The sequence below is a fragment of the Aplysia californica genome, unplaced genomic scaffold (assembly GCF_000002075.1).
Source record: "Aplysia californica isolate F4 #8 unplaced genomic scaffold, AplCal3.0 scaffold00275, whole genome shotgun sequence".
Lineage (NCBI taxonomy): Eukaryota > Metazoa > Mollusca > Gastropoda > Aplysiida > Aplysiidae > Aplysia > Aplysia californica.
This window is the reverse complement of record NW_004797545.1, coordinates 227,982-235,072: the sequence shown is the minus strand read 5'-3', so window position 1 is coordinate 235,072 and position 7,091 is coordinate 227,982. Positions and strand designations below refer to the sequence as shown.

General features: G+C 41.8%; 1 protein-coding gene across 1 annotated transcript in view; it reads left to right on the top strand.

The window, feature by feature from the left end:
- Nucleotides 1-3,517: 3,517 nt before the first annotated feature.
- LOC101855802 overlaps nucleotides 3,518-7,091 on the top strand; it is a 27,653-nt gene continuing 24,079 nt past the window's right edge. Inside the window, exon 1 of the mRNA XM_005101224.3 lies at nucleotides 3,518-3,612. The gene's annotated coding sequence lies outside the window, so the exon portion shown is untranslated. The remainder of the gene's footprint in view (nucleotides 3,613-7,091) is intronic.

Sequence of the window (7,091 nt, the reverse complement as noted above, 5' to 3'; positions counted from 1 at the left end):
ACACACACAGAGAGAGAGAGAGAGAGAGAGAGAGAGAGAGAGAGAGAGAGAGAGAGAGAGAGAGAGAGAGAGAGAGAGAGAGAGAGAGAGACTGACAGAAACACAGTTTATTTCACACACAGGACCACACAAACACTAACTCACAAACATAGAAAAAATAACTCAGGTACAAAAATACGCCACTCTCGAACCTTCTATACCGAAACATACACCCGTACAAGTACTGTAGATCTAAGTGTACACCGTCACCTCTTGCCACCATAATGCCTTGTCGTGCACACTGAATTGCAGACAAGTTAAGCCCCTCCACCCTCACCCTCCCCGCCTCTTCCACAACCTCCCTACCAATCCCACAATCCTGACAACCAGCAATCACTTATTTTATACTGCTGGCGTGTCGATTGGCATTCAGGTATCGTAGGTGTTCCAAAGGGACAGTCAGGTTTTACCAGCCCAATTTCCCCAACTTCATTGGGTCGTTTTTAAGGACAAGCGGGCTAACCCAGATTTCGAGTGATTTCAGAAATCTTGATCTACACCAGAAGTGGGCATTGCCCTACCTATAGGAGAAGTTTGGTTTCATTGGTGTGTATATTTATATTATTTGGTTATAGAGAAGACTCTCCTTGTCTTTAAAAAAATTGAATATGGGGCAAAAACTTTACCATCGATTTTCTCAAAACAGCGTTTTTCGGGATAGACCCCGTGTGGTTAAAAGCGACCATTTACTACATTTAGCAGTACATGTGATGTAGCCTACTATCACAGAGCCCGCCAATAAAAAGAAAAACCCGCTAAAATATTTAGCTTGGTTTTATAAGTGGTGTGTTGATAGCTCAGTTGGTATCATGCTGGTGTGCGGTGCTGATGACCCTTCAATTCCCTAGAATTACAAAATTATGTCAGTTCAGTACCTATCTTTGAAAAATTTGACGTTAAAAATTGTGAGTTTCACAATATAACAAGTTTTTTTAGAATGCATAATTTCTTTTAATATCTTGATAACCAGTAGGCCCCCAAAAAATAATCTGACGATTTTAATAGAACAGAGATAGGACACTCAAATTTGGTTTCTCTCGCATGGTCTTAGTATATAAATATAACTCAAAAGAACCAAAAATATCAGATAGAACGTTGTAATTAATTCTAAAGTAGCGCCTTGCTGGAGGCGCTTAACTATTTTTACCAAAACCCCGTTGTTCCCCGGTGGAACGTTCTTAGAGAATAAAAGGTGAGCGAGGAAGAGCCAGGCCAGTCCATCCATCCATCCATCCACCCGTCCATCCATCCGTCCGTCCATCCATCCACCCATCAATCCTTCCATCCATCCATCCATCTATCTATCTATCTATCTATCTATCTATCTATCTATCTATCTATCTATCTATCTCGTGCGACAGCCCGAAAGCTTTAGTCATCTTGCAACACTTAGCAAGGTTCTCGGGAAGTCAGGCAGAAATCATGAGAAAAGTGAGCGTTTTCTTGTATCCGGTACATTGTACTCTGAATGTCTTACGCCCGGCTACTTTCAAGATCAACGCAGGCCTAGGAGACGAGCTATTTCAATCTTGCATGTTATGAGCCGATCAGGGGTTGGGGTGGGGGGGGGGGGGCGGGGGTGGGGGGGGGGTTGTGGGCAGAGTGGGATACATATTCCCATGAGGCCAACGGAATTACCGGGTGCCTTATAAAAAAGAAAGAAAAATAATGGACCTATCTAAAGAGCAAGGATTTTTATCTCAATTTCAATTATAACACTTCGCAAAATAAAATTCCAGCCAGGGAACGTCCAATTTTAAAGATGAAAAGATCACGTGATTTAGAACTATTATTGAGTTTAAAAAAACACACATTTGAACTGAATCTGAATAAAACGCCAACTTTACACTATAAATTACAACTGACTGTATTGTGTAGATATAGGATATTTGTGCAAGAATACATTTAAAATCTGACCCATTCAAAGTCAAAGTGCAATACATGCAATTTTTTTGGAGTTATTTGTAGGACAGAGTCTACGGTAAAAAACATATATACATGTAATCGAACAGTTGAAGCTCAATGCTGAATAGGGGGTCAAAAGAACCGGTTCAGAAACATTGCCACAGGATTATTAAACATTAAATTATATAAAACGACATTATATATATTCAAGCTTGTCAGGAGAGAAATGTTTAACACGTGGAGTATAAAATGCATTCCAAATAGCCTCCATTTCCTTAGGTTTATTTTTTCATGTCAGACTTAAATAAATGTGTTTTTTAATGCACAGTAACTGCACATAATGAATGATTTTATAACACATGAGTGTAACGTTTTTCCCTTTACCCAATTTTGGTCGAACGTTTCAAAAGTTGGTGTTGCACGGATATGTCTGTCGATTTTCTTTATATGAACATTTAAAAAGATGTTGTTTAAAAAAAAAAATCTATACTCAGTGGGCTGTTTGTGCGACGTTTTGTTGAAGTTTGTGCGGCGCTGACCGTGCTATTGCCCTTTTAATGGGTCATCTTTTTAAAAACACATTGTATTTGATAAAAAGTTCGCCATCCGAACATTGAACCCATACCATGCCCACCCGAACAGTGCTACTGACTGTAGTGTCTTTAGGTTAGGCCATTCCCAAAGGGAGGATTTAACATGTTCTTATGCTCAGTAGAATTGTAAATGGGCTGATTTATCGAGGTCATGCTCATAGTGTGCCGGAACAACTACATGTACAACATAGGGGGAACTGCTGCTTTTTCTTTTCTCATCCTCACTATCGTCATTTTGCCTATACTTTTTTGTATGTTTGTCACTCTTTTGTGATCTGATATTTCCGGGGTGTCTTGGTAATCGAAGGAGACTTTGTACTGTTGAGGCTAGAGAGGTGAAAAGAGTAAGCCTGATTCACCGTTTGGACTTCCCTGTTGACATCCACCCCTTGCAGGCGCTCATAATATGACCTTATGTAGTTGCGAGCGCCGTAAAACCTTACTGAAACAAACAACGAACCCAACTGCGACGAGATTCATCTTTTTAAAACGCAGACACAGATCTGGATGACAGAATAGCACGACTAAATACATATTTTATTAAATAAAACCCTTTACATTTCTGTAGATTTCAGAATCAGCGTTGCCGGTGCAATTACAATTTGCATGTTTATTTTTCTAGAAAAGAAAACCAAATAAAAACAGGAACACCCCCCCCCCCCCCCGCCCTGCTAAATGTATGCAATTCCACACTACATGTGGCCCCCTCCCGCCTCAGCACATTTACGCCCTCGTACGCTTCGTGCGCCTCGTGCTGTCTCCTGGAAACGCGTTTGATCTGACCATAGATGCCAGCCTCAGATCATTAATTGATCTTGTCATCGATCGCTAGTCGTATGGCCCAGCGTAGAAAACAATTGGGAGCATACGCAAGGCTGGGGCTGGGAAAAGGGTGGTGGGGGAGGGTGGTGGTGGAAGGGAATCTGTCAGTCAGCGGGCTGAGCGTTGTGGGGGGGAGGGAGGGAGGGAGGGAAGGAGTGAGTGAGAGAGGGAGAGAGACATCGCAGCATTTCTCAGCACATTCTGTAGGTGGGAGAGAATGGGAGGAGGAAAGAGCAGCGTTTGTTCTCACCAGGTAAGTCTGTGATTGCTGTTGTGTTGTTGTTTTTTTGTGTATGTGTGTATGCACGCATATATATATATATGTGTGTGTGTGTGTGTGTGTGTGTGTGTGTGTGCGTGTGTGTGTGTGTGTGTGTGTGCGTGTGTGTTTGTTTTGTTTTGTACGTGAGTGTATGTGCTTGTGTATCATGTAGAAGAGAATATTATAATATATACATACATGATATATAAATCTACGATATATTATGTCATTATCATGTACAAATGTACTCTAACAGTTTTAACTTCAAATATTTTACAAGTTTATGACTCAAACATTCAATTGTTTTGAATTTTTTTCCACATCTCATGCAAGTTCCTTGTCGCGTGTGTGCTGTGTTCACAAAGACGTGCTGGTGTATTTTTTCTCTGGCGATGCCATTCACATAGTTTTGATATTCCGTCAAATATTGTGAAACAAAAACTATGCACGTAAACTATGGCCCATTTCAAATAATTGTTTGCCGCATTAAAAGTTTTTTTCTCTGCGTCGATTCACTTTGTAACTCGGCTGAATGAATGGGAGAAAAACCAAAGTATTGAAACGCTTCGGGTGGGCACCCCGCTTTCATTAACTGCGAGAAGGTTCACCGTGAGCAGACACACTTGATGAAAAACACGAGATTGTCTGACAACAATACGCTCTTCAAGGGACAGACCCAGGCGAGCAGGAGGCAGAAAGAACGCAACACTTTAGAAATCAATTTAGAACGGTAACGGTAACACAGGCCTGAGATAGGCAGAACAGAATCAGAAAAGGCAGTCCGATCTCCGCCATGACTATTATTCATCGTTGGAGTTGAAAGAAAGTAACTTTCGAGTTAGATTCCTAGTGTGTCGCCCAAAGCTGCAGCCCCATCACACCCGGAACAGACTTCATTGGGCACAGCATCGCGTGAGATGGCTATGTCTCTTTTGAAAAAACGTACATTTTATCAGATGAGTTCCGATTTGAGCTGGATCGAAATGATGGATGGGCCAGATTCTATAAAAGACTGTTTGAAAGTTGCACCCCAGCTTGCATCAGACACGCAAACAATTTCGGTAGAGGCAGCGCCATGGTATGAGCTGGAGTCAGCAATGCAGGCAAGACCGCACTTGTGCATATTCATGGGAACATAACAGCTCAAGGCGATGTCAACCAGGTTCTCAAGCCATACGTCGTACTTCACTTTCAAAACGAAACTGAAAGACACACATTACTTATGAATGATAATACACCTGCTCATAAAGCTGCTGTGACGAATCAGTTTCTCAGAGCTATTAAGATTCCCCTCCTGCAACCATGACCAGCGCATTCACCAAATCTCTCCTCAATTAAGCACACACAATAATATTAAGATATCAATTTTAGATCGCCCCATTCGTGCCAGACCACGTCAGCCCCGGACCCTTGCTCAGTTACAAAAAAAAAGAATGGAATAACATCCTTCAGTGGACAATATCACCTCCAGGCGCAGTTCGTCCATAGAGCACGGTCGTGCAGTGCCGCCCAAAATGTTTTAATGTTTTATGACGTAAAGCACCCACAATAATAAAATAAAAGACGCCAGAAACAAACACTAGCCAAATATTATATCAAAACAAGGCCCTCACTGGCGCGCAACTGTCATTTCTATTCTATAGCGCCTTAAAACATCTACTATGCCATGCCTAAGTTCATGCACTGTATCTAAACATAACAGGATAGTCAACAGTGGAAACCTGACCTATAAATTGCTCTTTGGGATAACCCAAGCGATGACGACACTTGTAGAGAGTTTGACGGTACATTAATATTAATAAGACGGCACATCTCAAATGTGCTCCTGCCGAATAGCGCCGAAACATAGCCCACAGTAGGCAATCTAAAAATAAACGCCATAAACTGTGCATTTTTCCATACCAAAATTATGTGGGCCCCGGAGCATTCCAGCGGAGTGCTCAAGTGAATTGTGATTAGTTCATTGTCTTGTCGCTATTTTAAGTAACTCTGTGACCGTGAACCTGAGGGAGGTGAACGTGACATACTTAAGTCGCCGTCCTATGAGTTGTGCTTTTGAACGGTTTTGTAGTGGAGTGGTGAAAGGTATTATTTGAGTGTTCAGTTCTAATGCAGGATGAATGAAATTGACGTTTAGCTAACAAACAGATTTAGTTCTAGAAGTCAAAGCCACAAGTAAAAAGAATGAAAATAAAAGCACAAGGTCTTCCTTCACCAACCCAAAGATCCTAAAATTATACACCATCCCATTTACTCTGCCCCTGATTATCTTCAGCCTAAGATAGCTTAATTGTGCACGCCCACTTTTTAGACCCACGAGCCGCCCCTGATCACCTCATTCAGCGAATGCACAGACAATATGAAGCCTTGATTAAAGCCAGAGGTAATCATAGTTGTTTAATGAAGCTGTCACTTTGCACTTCGACCCGTGACAACTGTACGTCCAAAACTGGAGGTTATAGGCATTTTTCTCTTTTCAATCAACGAGTTTTCCTTTGTTGGAAACTGAATGCACAGTCTTATTGGATTGTTAAAAGAAATATTCGATGAATATCAACAAAACTATTACCCTTAATATGAGGTATGAAGTTAAATATGTGAAAGGATATACTAAGATAATATTATGGTCAAACACACACGCACAGACACACACTCACAGACACGTAGGCCTACAGAGACACACACACATGCACACACACGCACTCAAACACACACACACACACACACACACACACACACACACACACACACACATACACACATGTATTTACCGTGGGCTCCGCCCAAGAACTCGTCGTCGTTAAAAAAAACCCCGGCCTGCTACTCTAAAGATTCTGCTTTTTCTGGGTACCGGTGATAGAATTCTTTGTGTTTGATTTGGGTGTTGAGGAATCTGAAATACTAATCCACCTTGGAGCCCGGTTCTAGTTAAGAACAACACATTCAACGCCTAAGCATCCTGCTTATTGCCAAACCTGATAACAGACTGTCGATTTTAATGAAGGTGAAGAAAACAGGTTGGAAAGGTGTGTTGGGGATTGGGGGGGGGGGGAGGGAGCGAGAGTGGTGCATTGACTATCAGACGACGAAATTATGGTTGTGAGAGTTTGGAGAAATGAACGTTTTGGAAGCTTCTGGTAGAACATAACATCATCATAATCATTATCATCATCGTCATTTAATTGTCTTTCTCATCTTAGATCAGGGTATAAGCCACAAACAAGCGCTTTCCACATTTCCCTATCCCCGGCGAGCCTCTTGATGTTATCCCATATCTTCTTCTTTGTTTGTGCAAGTGTATTTATCTGATTGTGTACCGAGAGTAACGCGTTCATTTGCACATTGAGTAACAATGAGAATTGAATTGCTGAGTGGACCCCACTTTCATTGTAATGTCTCTATGGGGTAAATGTTATACGGGTGCCCACTACGGCTGGGATCGGCCGATCGGGCCGATCGCCTCGACTCGA